Here is a 21,602-nt window from a genome sequence, read left to right as displayed (position 1 = left end):
CCAGTCACTTCCTCATTGACTTCAGATTATATAGTAAAACTTGAGTTCTGCTTAGCTATACCTTAATCATTTTCCTGAAATTTAACTAACCAATCCTAACATATTGTAACATGATTATGTAACCAATTATATCCCACCACCTTAATTAGTTTACACCCAGCAAAATTAATTATACAGCAGACAGGAACAATCACAGAACCAGACAGAGATTACACAGACAAACAATAGCAAAGTGGGAACTACAATGACAAGACAACACAGAAGTGAGGATTTCACATCCCAGCTATTGATAAGTGAGTTCTTGCCAGACAGGATGCTATCGAACTAAGTTTCCTTTTACATTTTCTAGGCACTTCCCTTTCTCTGGAGGTGATAGGAACTATCAGGACAGGATTGTATTCCTAACAGCCGAATAGCACCTTATTTTAGTGTGACTAGTTTGGAATGTGAGGAGGTGACCGGTCGCTTCCCAGCTTATGGCTGCCTCTGCTGCTTAGCCAGAGGCCTTAGCCTAAGAACAGGGCCTCAGACTGTCACAGTAAGAGAAGGCCCTTACACCAGCAGACAGTGATTTTGATTCTTTCTTTTATACCTCTGGAACTAGCCAAGTGATAAGAATATACCTAAATTCTTAGAGTATAGGCCTTTACAGACAGGCCTGAATATCTATATCCTAACAGGACCCGTTCCAAACATTTGAGTTGCCCTTCTCTGAACCTTTCCTAATGCCAGTGTATCTTTTTTGAGATGAGGAGACCACTTCTGTACGCAGTATTCAAGATGTGGGTGTACCATGGATGTATATAGGAGCAATAAGATATTTTCTGTCTTATTCTCTATCCCTTTTTAAATGATTCCTAACGTCCCGTTTGCTTTTTTGACTGCCGCTGCACATTGCATGGACATCCTCGGAGAACTGTCCACGATGATTCCAAGATCTCTTTCCAGATTAGTTGCAGCTAAATTAGCCCCCATCATATTGAATGTATCGTTGGGGTTATTTTTTCCGATGTGCATTACTTTACGCTTATTCACATTAAATTTCATTTGCCATTTTGCTGCCTAATAACTTAGTTTTGTGAGATCTTTTTGAAGTTCTTCACAGTCTGCTTTGGTCTTTAGTATCTTGAGCAGTTTAGTATTGTGACGAAGTGGGACTGTTCTTAATGTTTCCCCTGAATAGTGTGGGAGTGCCTCAGTTTCCCCTATGCAGTTCTTAAGTATCTAGGTGGTGGGATAAGGGTGTATGATCATTGCAGAGCCCTAGAGGTGTGTGCAGGGGTCTGGACACAGAGAATGGCAACACCCTGTTTCCTGGCAACTGATTGCCTGGCCCTTCCCCCCTGCAAGGTGAGAGCTAAAGGGTTGAAGACAAAGAGATCAGGTGACCTGGCCCAGGAAAGGGACAAAGGGGAGGAGGGGCTGGAGAGAGTTTCAGTTTGGGCACGCTGGGGACATGGAGTGAAGTGCAGATGGGGTTGTCTGGCTCAGTGCCCCCCAAAATGGACCCAGCTGAGGGGTCCTGTTCTCTGTACCTACAAGCTCTGTTTTAAACCATGTTCCTATCATCTAATAAACCTCTGTTTTGCTGGCTAGAGTCACGTCTGACTGCGAAGTTGGGGTGCAGGACCCTCTCGCTTCCCCAGGACCCCGCCTGAGCGGACTTGCTGTGGGAAGCGGACAGAGGGGCAGAGGATGCTGAATGCTCCGTGTTCAGACCCAGGAAGGTGGAAGCCGTGTGAGCTTCTCGTCCTGCAGACAGGCTGCTCACAGAGAGGAGACTTCACCCGAGTCCTGCCTGGCTTCGTAGGGAGCAGTTCCAGAGCATCGCCCCTGGACTCCATGACAAGTATCCTCTGCAAACTTTGCCACCTCACTGTTTACCCCTTGCTCCAGATCATTTAAGAATAAGTTGAATAGGATTGGTCCTAGGACTGACCCTTGGGGAATACTGCTAGTTACCCCTCTCCATTCTGAAAATTTACCATTTATTCCTATCCGTTGTTCCCTGTCTTTTAGCCAGTTCTCAAACCATGAAAGGATCTTCCCTCTTATCCCCTGACAACTGAATTTACATAAGAGCCTTTGGTGAGAAACCTTGTCAAAGGCTTTCTGGAAATCTAAGTACACTATGTCCACTGGATCCCCCTTGTCTACATGTTTGTTGAGCCTTCAAAGAACTCTAATAGATTAGTACAGGGGTGGCCAACCTGTGGCTCCATATGAAGCTCTTCAGAAGTTAATATGTGGCTCCTTGTATAGGCACCGATTCTGGGGCTGGAGCTATAGGTGCCAACTTTCCAATGTGCCCCCCACTTCACCCCTACCCATGAGCATGCTATGCCCTCGCTCCTCTCCCTCCCACTCCAAGCCTCCTGCATGCCACAAAACAGCTGATCGGGAGGGATGGGGAGGCGCTGATGGGCAGCCGGTGGGCACTGGGAGCAGGCGAGAGCTGATGGGGGCGCTGCTGACATATTACTGTGGCTCTTTGGCAATGTACATTAGTAAATTCTGTCTCCTCCTCAGGCTCAGGCTGACCCCTTCAAAGAACTCTAGTAGATTAGTTTCAGAGTAGCAGCCGTGTTAGTCTGTATTCACAAAAAGAAAAGGAGGACTTGTGGCACCTTAGAGACTAACAAATTTATTTGAGCATAAGCTTTCGTGATTTCCCTGTACAGAAACCGTGTTGACTTTTGCCCAACAATTTATGTCCTTCTGTGTGTCTTACAATTTTATTCTTTACTATTGTTTCAACTAATTTGCCCAGTACTGACATTAGACTTACTGGTCTGTAATTGCCAGGATCACCTCTAGGGCCCTTTTTAAATATTGGCATTATATTAGCTATATTCTCAATGTAAATATAACAGAGAAGGTGCAGGGATAGAGGGTGTCACGAAGTGGGGATTTTCCCTTGTTATGTTGTATGTGAGTTTTACTGTTGAGCCTATGTGAGTTTTACTGTTTTGCATGAATACTGCGTGTGCCTCAGTTTCCCTGTGTGCTGCACCAATACCTTGGTGGTGGGAATAGGGGTGTGTGACTTCGCTGAGACCTCTGGAGCAGGTGAGGCTGCTCCAGCTGCCTGCACCTGTGCTATGACCAGTGTGTGACGTTGCAGTCCGTAGGCTTTATGGAAATATGCTTACTAATACGCTTTACGCTAAATACCCCTTGTATGGTGTCATTAGAAAGCTTGTAATCTACAAAGTGTGTTCATCCTATTTGTTTGCATGTAGTATTTCTATATCTGGAGCTAGGAGAATAAGCTATAAAATTGTATCACTGATGTAAACATATTAAGTAGAGGCCATTAAGGGTGTTCCAGAAACAATCAGTTGTAAATGGCCTTAGTTACTTGAAAGCCTTCCTGTGTACATGTGGGCTAGCCCATGGGGAATGGAGACTAGGGGTTTTACAGTGACATGTGATGTGACCATGTCACCTGGTACTGAAATCCATCTTAAATCTGGTACTTTTCCATTTAGAAGGAGGGGTGGGGACCCAGAGAGACAAAAGATTCCCGCCTTGTGCCAAAGGTATAAAAGGGGGTGGAGCAGGACAAAGGGGGCCAATCATGAGAAATCCCCTGCTTACCACCTGAGATGTCTGCTGGAACTAACATTACCTGGGGAAAGGTTTCAGAGTAGCAGCCGTGTTAGTCTTTATCCGTAAAAAGAACGAGGAGTACTTGTGGCACCTTAGAGACGAACAAATTTATTAGAGCATAAGCTTTCATGAGCTACAGCTCACTTCATCGGGGGGAGAATCTCCCCACTATATTTTCCACTGTATGCATCCGATGAAGTGAGCTGTAGCTCACGAAAGCTTATGCTCAAATAAATTGGTTAGTCTCTTAGGTGCCACAGGTCCTCCTTTTCTTTATACCTGGGGAAAGGATTGGGCCCAGACGAGGAAGGAGTCTAATCTGTGAAAGAAGCTTATTGGAACATCTCTGAGGGGGGGAGATAACCTGTCATCAGTTTCTTAGGCCAGGCCTACACTAAGGGGGAGATCGACCTAAGAATACGGGAATAGCGTAGCTGAAGTTGACGTAATTAGGTTGACTTACCTCGGCGTCTTCATGGTGGCGAGTCAACTGCTGTCGCTCCCCTGTCTACTCTGCTTGTGCCTCTTGCGGCGCTGAAGTACCAGAGTTGACGGGAGAGCGCTTGGGGTTCGATTTATCATGTCTAGACTAGACGTGATAAATCGACCCCCGATCGATGGATCGCTACCCGCCCTTAATGTATTAGGCTTAGACTTGCGTGTTTTTCTTTATTTTGCTGGGTGACTTACTTTGTTCTGTCCGTTATTACTTGAAACCACTACAATCCTACTTTTTGTAACATCACTTGTTTTTGTTTTTTTTTAATATATTTTTATAAGGAGATATACCTATCTCATAGAGCTGGAAGGGACCTTGAAAGGTCATCGAGTCCCATCCTCTGCCTTCACTAGCAGGACCAGGTACTGTCCCAGACGGATTTTTTGCCCCAGATCCCTAACTGGCCCCTCAAGGATTGAACTCCCAACCCTGGGTTTAGTAGGCCAATGCTCAAACCACTGAGCTATCCCTCCCCCCTGTTTTCACTTAAAACCTGCAGCTCTGGGAGCGTGGTTCAGACCCTGGGTCTGTGTTGCAGCAGGCTAGTGTGTCTGGCTCAACAAAACAGGGTTCTGGAAGTTCCAAGCTAGCAGGGAAAACAGGCTCTGAGGTAATTTCAGCACGTCAGGTGACAGTCCCAAGGGGGCATCTGTGACTGAACGACTCCCCAAGATGGACTTGGCCGAAAGTCACTGATTTCTGTGCTAACAAGTTCTGTTTTACGCCGTGTTCCTGTCGAATAATAAACCTTCTGTTTTACCCGCTGGCCGAGAGTCACTGCGGAGCTGGGGTGCAAGGCCCTCTGGCTTCCCCAGGAGCCCCGTCCGGGCGGACTCGTTGTGGGAAGCACACGGTGTGGAAGGGGATGCTGAATACTTCGAAGTCAGAGCCAGGAAGGTCGAAGTTGTGTCAGCTTCTTGCCCTGGTGACAGTGTACTGAGAGAGAGGAGACATGCTCCCCCAGAGTCCTGACTAGCTTCATATGGAGTAGTTCCAGAGCATCGCCTGGTGACTCTGACTTGTGGGGAGGGGAGAGAGTGTGTATTTTCAACCTCTGTGACACCTGAAGTGGTGAGTCGGAGGGATTCCCACCTTCTGAATTACTCCAGCAGTGTTTCCTCTTTTTGAGCCATGTAGAATTGATCTCCACTTTCTACAGTTCCACCGCTCAATATGTCCTATGATTCAAGGTTCTCAGCCTTCTGTTTGCGGATCACAATTTGTTTTCTTTGCCCCTAAAACAGTAATTTAGGGCCTGAGATGAAAGTATCACAGACCTGGATGGGGAATTTGAATGGATCTGAAATACAGTGAGATGATTTGGAGTTTAAATCCCAGTTTCCACCTCTTGGCAAAGCCTGTTGTAGGACTTCTCCTACTGAGATGGGATTGTTTGCAGATGGGGAGGCTGGCTGGTTTGTTTGTTTTTTGTTTTTTTCCATTATGACAATACTAGAACTTTTGTAAATAATATGACTTAAATTAATGAGTCAAGGAGGTTTGAATGGCTCAGAGGAGAATGCAATGGGAGAATCTCTTGTCCTGATTCTGAGTCGTACAACCAATAGGACTAACCTGCTTGCTTGCATAGATGTATTTTTTTTGTATACATTTAAGTATTTGGTTTATTGTAATAGGTTTAGAGATTTAATATTAAAGTAAGCTTGGCTCTAACGCAAGAGACCTAAAGGCCATATCCTGTATGTTAAGCTAAGGAAAGTTAACACATCTATATTAAGACCATTTACCCAGAAAAGTAAAGTTAACCTATATCTTGTTACCTAAATAAATAAATATTCACACATATGTCTATAACCTTCTATCTAGACCAACAGATAATGAAGAATGGCGTAGGGTTTTTTAATGTGGTACCCACAGACTTAACAGGAACATCACAAGGAAACTTAACGTGCGTATATACGTGTCATCAATACGCCCAGTTGTGGGTGAGGAATAAAATTTGGGCATAGGAGGAAGGATTTCCGGCACTTGTGCTCTATAAAAGAGGTGAGCCACCTCGCTAGAACACTTCACTCCTCCCCACTCACTCAACATGCTAAAAAAACTCCAGGGCCCAGCTGGGGTAGGGGGGCAGCAGCTCTGGGGTTATGCCCTGAGGAGTAGGGAGCATTGGGGCTGTGGGTTTTTGCCCCGCAGGAGGCGTGGGGGCTCTGTGCTTCAGCTGCGGGGTCCTGCAGACACCCTGAAATCAGCTCATGGACCTCTGGGGGTCATGCTGCCCTACACGCTATTGCAGTAATGTTTGTACAAGGTGTGACTCTGGCAGAGCAGCTTATGTCAAGGGTGTATTCAGGCCAATTGATATGTGTATTAGTATAGATCAAAGCGATTGTTAAATGTTCAAATGTATTGGGTGTTTAAACCTCCTGAAAACTAGTGGAATGTTGTTTGCACTGTTTTCACTTATCTGTATCCTGTTACAATGTAATAGCAAAGAGTTGCATTGTGTAGACCCCTGTAACTAAATAACCCATCAAACGAGAATGAAGGTTTGTGGAATGCAAATGAAGAAAAGGTTAATTTCAAAACAAGTGGTGATAAGAAGCGGGATTCCTGGGCCTGGGGGGGGGGGGGCGGGAGGGTGTGGTTTGCACTGTTGTTGCACATGGTGGGAATGGGGAACTGGGCTCTGCCTTAAAGCGGTGTCAGGCTTAGGGGGGCTGGGTTCAGAGCTGGAGGTTAGGGTTGGGGTGAGGATTGGGCTACAGTTTTGGTTCAGGGGTTTAGAATTGGGGAGGAGGTTATAGGGTTAGGGTTCCAGTTGGGTTCCGGGTAGGGGGTGGGGATTAGATTTTGCGGGGAGGGTTTGGCCAGCAGCAGCAGCAGCATAGGAGTGCGGGTGGCAATAGGGTGCCAGCCAGTAGTGATAAGTCTGGGGTCTTTTAGGTCGTTTTAGTGTCAATAGCACCCTAGGGAAGGGGTAGGGTCATGTTCACGACAGGGGGCTAAACTGTTGGGGAAGGGGGTGGCAAGTTGACACATCCCATTTTGCACTTCCCACACGGACATGCGCAATACGTCACATGCGTGGACGCACACACATCACACACTGACACAAAATGACACACAAAACGACACACAACACCTCACATGGCACACAATGCGACACGGAAAGCATCACACACAAAACATCACACACACGACACCGACACACTCAACACAACACAACCCACAACCTGTCACACAACACAACCCACACACACTCAAGACAACACACAGCAAGTCGCATGTCACACACAGCACGTCGCACAGTTTGTGACATGTCGCACGTATCACTTCACACACAACACGTTGCACTACACACATGCACACGCACAACACGTGCGCACACGCCCAACACGACACATGACAAAAGGGCACACAATACAACACAAAACGGCACACATGACACTGACACACACAGGACACTGACACGTCGCACGTGGCACGCATGTACGTCGCACACACAGCACGTCGCACAATACGTCGCACGTTGCATGTCACGCACAACACGTAGCACACAGCACGTCGAGCGTTGCTCGCGCCTCACATGTTGCAGGTTGTAGACTGCACGTCGTATATTGCACAACACATTGCACGTCACACACAACACGTCGCACACAGCCTGTCGCACGTTGTATACAGCAAGTCACATGTTGCGCACACAACACGTTGCGCGTCGCAGGCACGTTGCGCATCGCACGTAAACAGCATGGCACACGCACGTCGCACACGCACAACACATTGAACATGCACACAATATGACACACGACCCGTCACATACACACAACACGACACACAAAGTGGCACCCAGCACGACACACAAAAATCACAGATGACACCGACACACCATTCACACACTCAACACAACACACATCATGTCACATATACCAATACGTTGCGTACACCAAGACCATTCACACCGACACAAACACGACACCGACACCTGACACCGACACACAGGACACTGAGATATACACCACACACACACGACACATGACCCACACCAAACATGACGCACACCACACATGACACCGACACATACATGACACACATGACACACACACGACACCGACACAGGACACACACACGACACAGGACATACGACACCGACACATGATTTGAGCACGACCTGAATTGGCCACCCACTGTCGCTGTTGGCCCATGAGGGAAATGGTTTGTGCACTACCTGAATGGGCCACGCATTGGCCATTGCTCCGTGAGGGAAATGGTTGGTGCATTACCCTGACTGGCCACTGAGTGTCACTGTTGCTCTGTGAGGGAAATTGTTTGTGCATTACCCTGACACATACACGACACATATACGACACACGACACCACCACATGACACATGACACACGACGCGCGCACACCACAACGACACATGGCACGCACACACCACACCGGCACACGGCACACGACACCGACACACGACATATGATACACAACACATGATACATGACACGGACACATGACACACACGACACTAACACACATGACACACAAACAACACCGACACAGGACACATATCATGCATGATGCCGACACCCACGCGCGCCGTCTCACACACACAAACACGTCTCGCACACACACAACACCGACACACACAGTACACCGACACAGGACACAGACGACACAGGACACACGACACACACACAGGACACCGACACCCACGTGCGCCGTCTCACACGCAAACACGTCTCGCACGCACAACGCCAACACCCACGCTCGCCATCTCTCACGCTTGCCAACTCTCACACGCACGACACGTGACATCTCACGTCTGCCGACTCACCCAAGCACGACGCACGCCGTCTCACGCACGCCGACGCTCGCCAACGTCTCACACACGTGACGTCTCTCACGCATCGTCTCTCACACGCGCCGACCCGCGCCATCTCTCACATGCACCGACACGCAATGTCTCTGACGCGCCGTCTCAAACACGATGCCTCACAAACGCCGATAGGCGCCGACACACGCGACGTCTCTCTCGCGCGCCCACACACACTCACACAGACAAAACGGCAGACAACATGACACAGAAATGACACACGACACCGACACATGACACACAAAATGGCAGACATGACACAGAAATGACACACGACACCGACACACACGAGACAACAAACACACACGCAACGGCACACACACGAGACGACACACAACACCTCCCACGACACGCAAAACGGCAGACATGACGCAGCCAGCCCCAAACTGACTCCCCCTCCAGCTCCTCCTCCTCTAGGCTTTGTCTCTATCCTGGGCCAGGAGGTCACCGGACTCCTTTGTTCTCCAACCCTTTAGCTCTCAAGGGCCAGACCATCAGTTGCCAAGAAAGAGGGTGTCGGCCATTCTCTGTGTCCAGACCCCCGCACACACCCGCCCTCCAGAACTCTGCAAAGATCATACACCCTTCTCCCACCACCTAGATATTTAAGAACTGCATAGGGGAAACTGAGGCACCCCCACACTATTCAGAGGAAACATGAAGAACAGTCCCAGTTTGTCACAGATGACTCCAGGAGGTGAACTGCTTGCTATCCTACCATGCTTCTCTCTCTCTCTCCTCTAGAATGTTAGCCAACACACACACTCTGCCTCTGTCTCTCTCTCTCGGTCCTTGCCTTTCCCAGTGCTGTCTCCCTTCATAGGACACGGGCAGGCACACTAGGTGTGCATCCCCACAGGCTATGTCTTGGAAGCCAAGAAGAAGTAGGAGGGGACGAAAATCATGCAGGGCAGTGCGTGCGAGCATGGAGCAGTGACTGTCAGTGTTAACTCGATCTCTGTTCATCGAGTGGGGCCAATGCATGGATGAGGGTAAGATTTCCAGCACCAATGGAGCTTTGTATCATGATAGCTCACGCTTGGCTTTTGCAGCTACTCTCGCAGAGGAATTGTCCAGGAGCCCCAGCCAGAGGAGAAGTGACCGAGGTGTACCTAAGCAGCTTGGACATCCTTCTAAGCAGACATGAAGAGTCGTCAGCTTTCTGTCTCCCGCATGGACTGGCTCTGAGTAAGCGGTCAGTGCTTTGAATTCCTCGTCTGTGCTCGCCGCAGTATTTCTTCAGAGGCTGTGTGCTTCCTCTTTGGATACGGGAGTCTGTGAGATTACGGCTGATGAGAGGCCAGAGTCTGCTGTGCAGAGTGATTATTTCAGGTGCCTTTGCAAGGGGTGCTTTCTAGTTGTAGTACTAAAGGCCTAATGGTGGGGAGGGTTGGGGCGGAATGCCGCTGTGCAGGAGAAGAAAAAAGAATAGCTTATGCGATGTTTACCACTGAGATGGTAACTTATTTGTTTTTCCTCCTCAGTCTGGGTTTAGTACAAACAGTTTACTCCCCTCATCGGATGGAAAGCAAGTGAGAGCAGTGAGGCCGCGAGCACTGTTGATGCAAGCCAGGAGTCCTCCAGTTGGCAGTGGAGCAGTCGCTAATGTCAGTGAGATAAATGTCTGGTTTGGTTAAGGCTTTGTTTACGGCCCGCCTGGCTCCAGGTAGGGACTCCCCATTAGCTGGGGCTGGGTTTGTAAGAAATGGTTCCTGACCAGCTGTGGTTACGAGAGAGACAAGGTCCCCATTTTCAGGGGCTGCTCATTTCTTTGGCCAGGAACGGTGTCTCCTTCGCAGGAGAAGGTTGCATCTAGGAGGAGGACTCCAGCTGGTGAGTTGCTTGCCTTCCTCCCATGTTTTTCTCTCTTCTCTTGTGTGTTGGCCAACTTTCTCAGTCTCTCTCTCCTCTGCTCTCCTGGTGCCGTCTCCCTTTGTAGGACACGGGTAGGTGTGCATTCCCCCACGTGAGGTCTCGGGAGCCATGGAGAAGTCGGAGCAGACGAAAATCATGCAGGGCAGTAGAAACGTTGCTGAAAGTACCTGAAAAGACAGAGGAACTGAGAAGGGGGAAGTCCAGACCAAGACAGGAATCTAGTCTGTAAAGAGAAACAACGGGAAGTCTAAGCTACAGAAACTCTTCAAGTTGCCGAAAGACATTTTAGAATGAGAAAATACTTCTTGAATCTAGTCTTCTGAAGATCTTAGGAGTAGTATGTGTGTGTATTTGTATTTGCTTAGTAATCTACCTTCTTCTGTTTGCTATCCCTTACAATCACTGAAAATCTAACTTTTATAGTGAAACTATTTTTTGTTTATTATTATTATTATTTATTCTTAAACCCAGTTTGTGCAACTGGTGCTCCGTGAGGAAATGCTTTGTGTATTACTCCAAGGGGTTGCCCGGTGTCACTGTTGGTCCATGAGGGAAATGATTTGTGCACTACCTGAGTTGACCACGCATTGGCCATTGCTCCGTGAGCGAAATACTTTCTGCATTACCCTGACTGGCCACCCAGTGTCACTGTTGCTCCGTGAGGGAAATTGTTGGTGCATTACCCAGAGTGGCCACCCAGTGTCACTGTTGCTCCGTGAGGGAAATTGTTTGTGCATTACCCTGAGTGGCCACCGAGTGTCACTGTTGCTCTGTGAGGGAAATTGTTCGTGCATTACCCAGAGTGGCCACCCAGTGTCACTGTTCCTTTGTGAGGGAAATTATTGGTGCATTACCAAGAGTGGCCACCCAGTGTCACGGTTGATCCATGAGGGAAATTGTTCGTGCATTACCCTGACTGGCCACCCAGTGTCACTGTTGCTCCGTGAGGGAAATTGTTGGTGCATTACCCAGAGTGGCAACCCAGTGTCACTGTTGCTCCGTGAGGGAAATAATTCGTGCATTACCCTGACTGACCACTCAGTGTCACTGTTGCTGCGTGAGGGAAATTGTTTGTGCATTATCCTGAGTGGCCACTGTGGAAGTATAATATTGTATAAGTATAACGTTGTATAAGGGGACATGCTGGATACATTGTATATGAGAGGGCATGCCAAAACATGTTACAAAGTATCTGAGGGAGCACACGCAGGGACAGTTAGCTTTTGAATGGAGAAGCAATTAAGATAGAGCCAGCACATCTAAGAAGCAGGCATCAGAATGGAAGGTGTTAAGGGCAATTAGTTAAGTTAACTGGAAGCTGTTAAAGGAGATTGTTAAGGGTGGCAGGTAATTGAAGATACGTGACTGGTCTCAGGGATCTCGAAGGGTGGTGACTAAAATCTTTTTCTTCTTTTGTCTGTAACTTCTCTGTAACTTGTTCTCCAAAAAACTGTATAAATTAAAAGACACAAGCCCCACTTGGGGGGCTCACTTCTAAATGTATTAGCAGAGCAGCTTTGCTAATAAAACAGAGTGGTCTGATAAATTGTGAGTCTGAGTCAAACTTGGACAATTTGGAGGTTCTACCGAGATGGCAAGCGGCTTCACTGAGGCTGTGTGATCCCTGACTGCGTTGCAGGACGATCGTGGCAGCCGGCGCCTGGATGCTTAGTCCAAGCGATCCTCCACAAGACAGAAAGGTACACAGCAGCAGCGCAGTCTACGCCATTGAACTTGTTGGTTCCCACTCTGTTCGGGTAGGGGTCTTTGGATCCAGCTTCTGGAATCAGACGTCTCAGGTAATTATTATTTTTGTGCTTTAACGGGTTTGAGGACTGTCTTGTCTTTGTGTCTATCCGTCTTCCCCGTGGTGTGTGTGTGAATCTGGGAGCCATCTCTGTCCGGAGACTGGCTGACCAAGGGGTCCCCGTCCCCACGGTCTGAATAAGTGGAATCTGCACAGCTGCAGCCGCACCACGGCTTGGGTATAACCCCTGGTGTGAAAGCAAGGGCAGTTGAGGCAGTAGCCTGTGGGCTCCTTTCTGTGTGTTGCACCGGGTACCGCTCTGCTGAGCCCGAATTTCCTTCTTGTGTGAGTGCTGTGTGAAGTCCTCCTGGATGGGTAATCAGAAGTCTAAGGTAGAATAGTTCCCTAAGGGAACTCCAGCTTATTTTATGTATTTTAGGAGGGGTCCGGACTCTTGTAGGTTTCTTGAAAAATGGTCCAAATTAGCTCTAGAGAACCCCAAATTACAGTGGCCACTGTTAGGTTCTTGGGACAAAGATCAAGTGGACACTTTAAAAAGCAAACTCGTCCTCCCAAAAACCAAATTGGAGAGAGGAGAAGTAGACTGCTTCATGCAGTGGTGGGAAGAGGCAAATTGTAGATGGACTGAGTCAAAACTCACCTCTCTTAAAAATTCTATCAAAAAACTAACGTTCAATTGGATACAGTCTCTCCCACCACTAGTCTGAGCGCTCCCCTTTGCCCAGCCCTGTGTAATGATCCGGATCAAACCTGACCCCCACCATACTCCTGCGCAAATAAGAAATCAGAGAAGGAAAAATCTTCAGTGACTACAGATAATGAAAGTGAAGAAGATACCCTCATTGGCCTCGCAGCTCTGCAAAATATTATGAAGAAGAAATCCAAAGCAGACTGGAAAGATTCTCTTGACATCTCTTCTTGGAAAAGAGAACCTGATGGGAGGTTAATGAGAGACTCTGATCAAACTGTTGTGGCACCCTTACGAGTCCTTAAGATGGGAGAAAGTGAGTCCATATGGGATTATAAGCCCTGGACTCATACGGAACTTTTATCTATAGTTAAAAGTTTTCCCAAACCACAGGAAAACTCTGTCAAATTTGCTGAGGAGTTTCTGTTAATCTGTGAAACCTATGAACCCTCTGAGACAGATCTCCTCCAACTGTGTAAATTGTTAGCTCCTGCCAGTTATTATGAAAAATGGTTGGCTGCTGCAAACTGGCCAGCTGAGGCATGCCACTCAACCATAAAAAGTACTGGCCCAGATTCGGCATACAGAGACCAGAGTATGGCTCTTTGGAAGCGCCTGTATCAAGCCATTCCCAAAGTGTGGTCTCCTAAAACAAACTGGACAGCAATACGTTGCTGTAAGCAAGGGCAAGGAGAAAGCCCAGGCGACTATAGGTCCCGGCTAACTGATATTTTCCTACAACATTCAGGAATACAAGAGCCCGATGTAAATGGGCAGGGGGCCTTGGCACATGCATTTGTTGATGGTCTTCTCCCTGCCACAGGCAGCATGTTAAAACGAATAAGTGTGGGATGGGAGACTGAAACCATGGACAAATTGCTGGCAGTAGCAGAGCATTGCCACCGCACTTTAAAAGGAAAGGAGGAACAGTCCTCCCAAAAGTTAATGGCTCTGCAGATACAGCATTATTCAGGACTAAGCAGACCACACCAGGGACAGGGACGGGGTTGCGGAAGGGGGCGGGGGGCTGGAGTAACTGGGGTTTGTAACTACTGTAAACAACCTGGACACTGGAAAAAAAGCGTGTCCAAGACGACCTAATAATTGTATGGGAAATCAAGTGAACCCCCCGCTGGTTCCTCCAGCTGATCCCCAACCCTATTTTTCACCCCAACAATGACGGGATGCTGGGGAACCTCACAAAGTTTTAGCTCCCTTTTTACCTCTGTCCCCTACTGGAGAATGTGTCCTGACTGTAAATGATCTCTCTCTCCCTTTCCTTGTTGATACTGGAGCTTCTCTTTCTACAATCCGCACCACTGACTTGCCTGAGGTTCCTGATCTGGAAAATCTGTCTGCTGTTGGCATTACAGGGATGCCTACCTCTTTTCCCCTCTCAAAACCTTTGTCTGTTCAGGTCGGTCCCCTCTCTGAGGAGCATGCATTCCTCCTCTCTGATTCCACCCCTGCAAACCTTCTGGGACGGGACTTGCTATGCAAACTTGGCTGTTCTATTTACTGCTCCCCAGATGGTGTCTTTCTGCAAATCCCTCAGTCTTCCTTATGTGATTCTGTAGCCTCCCTGCTGTCTGAAACTTCACTCTCCACTCCGGTCCCTTGCTGTCCCTTAACTCCGTCCCTAGAGCACCTAATCTCTCAGGTTCCTTCCTCCCTATGGCCATCTCACCCATCTGAAGTGGGCCGATTAAATACTGACCCAGTTCGGATTACTGTAGACAATTCCAAACCTCTGCCTCACCTGTCTCAGTATCCTTTGAATCCTGAGGCAGAGGCTGGGATTGCTCCAGTTATATCTGCATTAAAAGAACAAGGAATTATTGTCCCTTGTTCCAGCCCCTGTAACACCCCTATCCTCCCAGTTCAAAAGGCTGACGGCAAATCGTGGCGATTTGTTCAAGACCTTCGAGCTATTAACCGTATTGTCATACCCTCTTTTCCAATGGTTCCTAACCCTGCTACAATACTAGCGTCTATTCCTCCAAATGCAACCCACTTTACTGTTGTAGGTTTGTGCTCCACTTTCTTCTCTGTCCCAGTTCACTCTGAATTCCAGTATCTCTTTGCCTTCTCCTACAAGGGTCAGCAATATACATGGACTACCCTTCCCCAGGGGTATACAGAGAGTCCATCCTATTTTTCTCAAGCCCTAGCCAGGGATCTCGCTGATCTGGTTTTCCCATCAGGATCCACACTGATCCAATATGTGGACGACTTACTCCTGTGCTCCCCCTCTCTGTCTGCCTCAGAAACTGATTCACTAACACTTCTCACATCTTTAGCAAACAAGGGTCATAAGGTTTCTCGCACAAAATTGCAGCTCTGCCAAACCTCTGTCACATACCAAGGCTTCCTTCTCTCCCAGGGCTCCCGTACACTCTATCCAGCCCGGGTACAAGCCATCCTTAGCTTTCCCCAGCCTTGCTGTCCACGCCAGGTGAGAAAATTCTTAGGCACGACAGGGTTCTGTAGGCAATGGATTCCCCAATATGCTTCTCTGGCTAAACCACTCCAAGAACTCACTCGATCCTCTGTACCTAACCCCATGCCATGGCCACTTGAAGCAAATGCTGCTTTCATCTCCCTTAAGCAGAATTTAGCCTCTGCCCCTGCCTTAGGGTTACCTAACTATGACAAGCCTTTTACCCTTTTCTGTCACGAACAATCTGCTTGTGTCCTCGGGGTTCTTACTCAGGAGCACGGTGACAGAAATCGCCCGGTGGCTTATTTTTCTACAACCATGGACCCTGTAGCCCAGGGTTTACCCCCTTGCCTACGCGCTGTAGCTGCTGCAGTGCGCCTGGTCGAGATGTCTGAGTCCCTTGTCCTCCGCTCTCCTCTCACTCTTCTGGTTCCCTATTCTGTGGAAACTCTCCTTCTGCAACGCAACACTGCTCACCTCTCCTCTGCTCACCTCAGTAGGTATGAACTTTTGCTGCTTTCAGTCTCACATATCACTATTAAGCGCTGCTCCCGGTTAAACCCTGCTACCCTCCTTCCTTTACCTAGTGATGGTGAACCCCATGACTGCCTTGCAACTGTCTCCGCTATCACTGTCCCGTGCCCCGACCTTTCAGATGTACCTCTCCCTAACTCTGACCTGGTATTATTCACTGATGGGTCCTGTTACAGAAATGACCAAGGCCACCTTCTTGCAGGGTACGCTGTGGTCTCTGTCTCTGAGACCATAGAAGCTGCGCCCTTACTCTCTGTGACCTCTGCCCAGGTGGCTGAACTGATTGCTCTAACCCGTGCCTGCTTTCTAGCCGAAGGGCTCTCTGCCACTATTTTTACTGATTCTCGGTATGCCTTTGGGGTTGTGCATGACTTTGGCACCCTCTGGCAGGCTCGAGGTATTCTTACCGCTACTGGTACCCCTATCAAGAATGGCCCCTACATTGCCACCCTCCTGTATGCAGTTTTAATACCGTCTGCCTTGGCAATTGTTAAGTGTACTGGCCACTCAGCGGCAGACACCGAGGTGGCAAAAGGTAATGCACTTGCTGATGCTGCTGCAAAACATGCCGCCACTATAAAACCTTCACCAGAAGCGTTTCTTGGTCCCCTCTCTGTCTCTGTAATGCCACCATCCCTGTCTCATCTCTCTCAGCTCCAGGATTCTGCCCCAGAAACAGAAACTCCTGGAGTGCTTTGGGTTGCTCTTTGCATTCTGATTCCCTTTGGCGATCGCCCACCGGTACCTTTGTAGCCCCCCTCTCACTCTACCTGTCTCTAGCCGCCCTGCTACGTGGTGTTTTGCATGTCGGCAAGGAGGGGATGGTCTCTGCTATGAGTAAGGCGGGGTGGTGGGCTCCCCATTTCAGCTTCTTTGCAACCCGCCACTGTGCCGCTTGTGTTACTTGTCAAAGCCACAATGTAGGCAAATCTGTAAAAGTAACACAAGGGTTCCGGGGTTTGCCTCAAGCACCTTTCCTACACTGGCAACTTGATTTTGTACAAATGCCAAAGTGTCAGAAATATAAATTCATTTTAGTTATAATATGTCTGTTTTCGGGTTGGATTGAAGCCTTTCCCTGTCGCAAAGCTGATTGATTGTCCGTTGCAAAATGTCTGTTAAACCACATTATCCCTACCAAGGGAATTCCTTCCACTTTGTCTAGTGACCGGGGAACACATTTTACTGGAAAAATTGTTCAACATCTAAACCAGGTCACCCACCTGTTGCACTGCCCTTACCATCCACAGAGTGCAGGGGCAGTTGAAAGGCGAAATGGTGTGCTTAAAAATAAGCTGGCAAAAATCTGTAGTTCAACAGGGTTAAACTGGCCAGCTGCTTTACCACTGGCCCTTATGGAAATTCGGTCATCCCCATCCCAGAGACACAAATTGAGTCCATTTGAAATCATCATGGGACGCCCTATGCGAACAATGGCTACTATTACCCCAGCCCCAGACCTAAACCTAACTCACAGCACGCTCCTCCAGTACTGCAAAGGGTTAATGCAAGCTGTGAGCTCCTTCCATTCGCAGGTGCGAGCAGCTTGGCCGACGGAACCCACCTCTGCTGCCTGTCACACTCTTGAGCCTGGTGATTGGGTCTACCTGCGGCACCACCTTCGGAAGCACACCTTGGAACCCCGGTGGAAGGGTCCATACCAGGTACTGCTCACCACCCAGACAGCAGTGAAATTATCCGGCATCGCTGCATGGATCCACACCTCACAGCGCCACCTCAAGGGGACCAAGCACCTCTGCAAGACCACGCGGAACCAGCTTCAACCCCAGAAGACAAAGAGGAACAGCCTGCAATAGCTTACAATCTGCGCTCTCGTAAGGGTTGCCAGAAGCAGAGGGTAAGCAGACAGCAGGACCCAACAAACAAGAAGCAGTAGTGAGCCTAGCGCCTGCTGCCTGGTGGACGTAAAACCGTGACTGCGGTTCCCTCAAAAGGGGTTGTCGGAACCAGAAAGGGTCCTGCTTCCAACATGTGTCCTTTGAGAAGCTTAATCCTCAGCTACTGTGTCCTGAGGGTCTGGGGAATCCAGAGTGACAGTGACAATTCTTTCATCCAACAACAGGTGCAGATAGCCCAGATCCTGAATATTTCTAATTGCCGGGTCTGCAGGCACATCCCAGCTCACTCACAAGCTAGTATCCCCACCATGGCAATCCCTTTGAATTCCTCAGAGCTTGCTGGAGAACCCTATCCACTTAAAAGGACATGGAAGGAAAATGACACTTGGGGGCTGGGAAAAACATATGTTCCTAAACTTGTAAGTGTGGTGAAAGGAAAGGGCCACTGGTGCTGGGTGTGTAATGGGACAGAGCTGAATCTAGGGAGGAGCAGCTGTCTCCAATACATCGTGTCCCATGGTGTATGGGACTATTCAAACAAGGTTGGAGAATGGCGAACCAGGTATGGAAAGATAAACTTCCTCTCAACCTGGGATCAAACCAAAGATTCAATCTCTTGCTCCCCCTACAGCCTCCCTGAGAAAAACAGCACCATCTACAAATGTCATGTGAATGCTACCTCTTCTCCCAGTGAAAATCATCCTGTGCCCTTTGGGGGATACGATTCCTCCTTCGTAAATTCTTACATGTCAAAGGGTTGCAGTCAACCCTTCCCAGCTTTAATGGGACATCATTGGGTTTGTGGGGAAAATGCTTACACTGTGTTACCAGCAAATTGGTCAGGTATCTGTTATCCTGCTCAGCTTTTCCCACAATTCCGGGTGCTTCAATCCCTCCCACAAAAACACCTCCGTAATTTCAGGCGAAAAAGGAGGGACTTGCCAGATGCTAAATGGTATGTGGATAACATAAGCCCCCTAATTTGGGAAGAAGCTGTTGGCATTTCTTTAGTCCCAGTAGGGGGGGTAATCCACCATGCAAAAAGGCTTTTAAGGTTAAAAGTGGTGGTTGAGATCATGGCCAATGAAACAGGAGAGAGCTTAAAAGCTCTAGCCAAAGAAGCAGGAGCGGTCCGACAAGTGGCCCTCCAAAACCGTCGGGCATTAGATATATTACTGGCAGCCAAAGGAGGGACCTGTGCTCTAATTGGAACAGAATGCTGTGTATACATACCTGATAATACTAATGAGGTAATAAATCGTGCTAGCCATCTGGAGCAAATTGCATACCTTCCCCATGAAGAACCACGTTCCTTGTGGAAATGGATAAGTAACTTATTCAATTTCTCTAGTCTGGGAAACTGGTTGTTTCAAGGAATCCTGACTATCCTATTTGGAATTTTAATAATCTTTGTGTGTTTTCAATTGATTTCTTGATGTATCCAAAACTGCACAAGACACACCATCCATCAAGTTACCCCTAACCAGAGTGCTAATCTAATGTTGTTAAATGTCACCAGTGAAAGTAATGAAAAAGAATGACTGATGTATGGAATCCAGTAAGTCATTGGTCATGGGCGTAGCCTTGACCAAAAGGGGGGATGGTGGAAGTATAACATTGCATAAGTATAACATTGTATAAGGGGACATGCTGGATACATTGTATATGAGAGGTCATGCCAAAACATGTTACAAAATATCTGAGGGAGCACACGTAGGGACAGTTAGCTTTTGAATGGAGAAGCAATTAAGATAGAGCCAGCACATCTAAGAAGCAGGCATCAGAATGAAAGGTGTGAAGGGCAATTAGTTAAGTTAACTGGAAGCTGTTAAAGGAGATTGTTAAGGGTGGCAGGTAATTGAAGATACATGACTGGTCTCAGGGATCTCGAAGGGTGGTGACTAAAATCTTTTTCATCTTTTGTCTGTAACTTCTCTGTAACTTGTTCTCCAAAAAACTGTATAAATTAAAAGACACAAGCCCCACTTGGGGGGTTCACTTCTAAATGAATTAGCAGAGCAGCTTTGCTAATAAAACAGAGTGGTCTGATAAATTGTGAGTCTGAGTCAAACTTGCACACCACCCAGTGTCACTGTTGCTCCAAGGGAAATGCTTTGTGCATTACCCTGAGTGGCCACGGAGTGTCACTGTTGCTCCATGAGGGAAATGCTTTGTGCATTACCTGAATTCGCCAGATAGTGTCACTGTTGATCTGTGAGGGAAATTGTGCATTACCCTGAGTGGCCACCGAGTGCCACTGTTGCTCCGTGATGGAAATTTTTTGTGCATTACCCTGAGTGGCCATCCAGTGTCACGTTCCTCCATGAGGGAAATGGTTTGTGCATTATGTGGATATGTGGATTGGCCACACAGTGTCAGTGTTCCTCCATGAAGGAAACGGTTGGTGCATTACCCAGAGTGGCCACCGAGTGTCACTGTTGCTCCGTATGGAAATTTTTTTGTGCATTACCCTGACTGGCCACCCAGTGTCACTGTTGCTCCGTGAGGGAAATTGTTCGTGCATTACCTAGAGTGGCCATCGAGTGTCACTGTTGCTCCATGAGGGAAATGCTTTGTGCATTACCCTGAGTGGCCACCCAGTGTCACTGTTGCTCCGTGAGGGAAATTGTTGATGTATTACCTGCAGTGGCCACCCAGTGTCACTCTTGCCCCATGTAGAAAATGCTTTGTGCGTTACCCTTTCTGGCCACGCAAGACAACACACATATTTCAAACAAAACATCTCTCACACACACAACACGACACACCACACTGACACACACACAGAACACGTCATTCATACACAAACACGTCTCTCATACACACAAAACACACGACACTGACACACACAGACAACATGAAACACAAAAATCGACACACAAATGACACTGACACACACACAGACCCCCAACAAGACAAATAAAACGGTACACAACATGTCACACACTCAACACAACAGTCAAGACAACACACAACACCAATACACAACACTCAAGGAAAACACAAGACTGACAACACGTCAATACATACACACAACACAATATGCAACTCCTCACACAACACAGAAGACGGCACACAACATGCAACACAAGACATCACACACAAAACGTGAGACAACACACTACACCAACACACACACACACACACAACACGTCACACACACTACACAACACTCAAGACAACACACAGCACACTCACAAAATGGCACACAAGTCTCACACACAGAGAACATGACACAGAACACGTCACACATACACAAACATGTCTCACACAAACACCAGACACCAACACACAACACAACACACATGTCACACACACAACACAACACACATGTCACACACGTCCTACGCCACACAAAACGACAACATGACACAGAAATCATACATGACACCGACACACACGCGCACGACACGCCGACACACAGACGTTGACACGCGCACGACACGTGCACGACACACGCCGACGCACCGCACGCTCATGACAGGCTGACGCA

The 21,602-nt window shown here is 48.0% G+C and overlaps 1 protein-coding gene and 1 long non-coding RNA gene across 2 annotated transcripts in view; both read left to right on the top strand.

The window, feature by feature from the left end:
- Positions 1–21,602, top strand: part of LOC144257745 (uncharacterized) — a 70,791-nt gene that overhangs the window by 15,803 nt on the left and 33,386 nt on the right.
- On the top strand, positions 300–12,353 carry LOC144257715 (uncharacterized). The gene is made up of 4 exons (XR_013344584.1): positions 300–6,118; positions 9,998–10,277; positions 10,430–10,778; positions 10,885–12,353. It is a non-coding gene; the product is annotated as an uncharacterized LOC144257715 (long non-coding RNA).

Source organism: Eretmochelys imbricata, chromosome 26, assembly GCF_965152235.1.
Source record: "Eretmochelys imbricata isolate rEreImb1 chromosome 26, rEreImb1.hap1, whole genome shotgun sequence".
NCBI lineage: Eukaryota > Metazoa > Chordata > Testudines > Cheloniidae > Eretmochelys > Eretmochelys imbricata.
The sequence above is the reverse complement of the archived record's forward strand: the minus strand, read 5'-3'. Positions and strand labels throughout refer to the sequence as shown.